This window comes from Terrapene carolina, unplaced genomic scaffold (assembly GCF_002925995.2).
Source record: "Terrapene carolina triunguis isolate 2854851 unplaced genomic scaffold, T_m_triunguis-2.0 Scaffold10345, whole genome shotgun sequence".
In the NCBI taxonomy this organism is placed as follows: Eukaryota; Metazoa; Chordata; order Testudines; family Emydidae; genus Terrapene; species Terrapene triunguis.
Genome location: NW_020674696.1, coordinates 1 through 570, shown reverse-complemented (window position 1 = coordinate 570; position 570 = coordinate 1). Strand labels below are relative to the sequence as shown.

Here is a 570-nt window from a genome sequence, read left to right as displayed (position 1 = left end):
CACAGGAGAGATGCCCTACACATGCTCTGAATGCGGGAAAAGCTTCAATCGGAGCTCTAACCTTATCACGCATCAGAGAATCCACACAGGAGAGAGACCCTACACATGCTCTGAGTGCGGGAAAAGTTTAAATAGGACCTCAAACCTTATTACGCATCAGAGAATCCACACAGGAGAGAGACCCTACACATGCTCTGAGTGCGGGAAAAGCTTCAATCGGAGCTCAAACCTTATCACGCATCAGAGAATCCACACAGGAGAGAGACCCTACACATGCGCTGAGTGCGGGAAAAGCTTCAATCGGAGCTCAAACCTTATTACGCATCAGAGAGTCCACACCGGAGAGTAGCCCTACATGTGCTCTGAGTGCGTGAAAAGCTTCTGCAAGAGCTCAAACCTTATCACACATTGTAGAATCCACACAAGAGAGACGCCCTTCACATGCTCTGAGTGCGGGAAGAGCTTTAGTTATCGCTTGCGGGAAAAGCTTAAGTTGGAGCTCACGCCTTATCAGACATCAGATAATCCACAAAGGGGAGATGCCAAATACATCAGGCCTGCACAACTCGT

The 570-nt window shown here is 48.8% G+C and overlaps 1 pseudogene; it reads left to right on the top strand.

Moving 5' to 3' along the window:
- The window catches only part of LOC113408359, a 1,747-nt pseudogene extending 1,192 nt beyond the window's left edge, over positions 1 to 555 (top strand).
- The last annotated feature ends 15 nt before the right edge of the window (positions 556 to 570 follow it).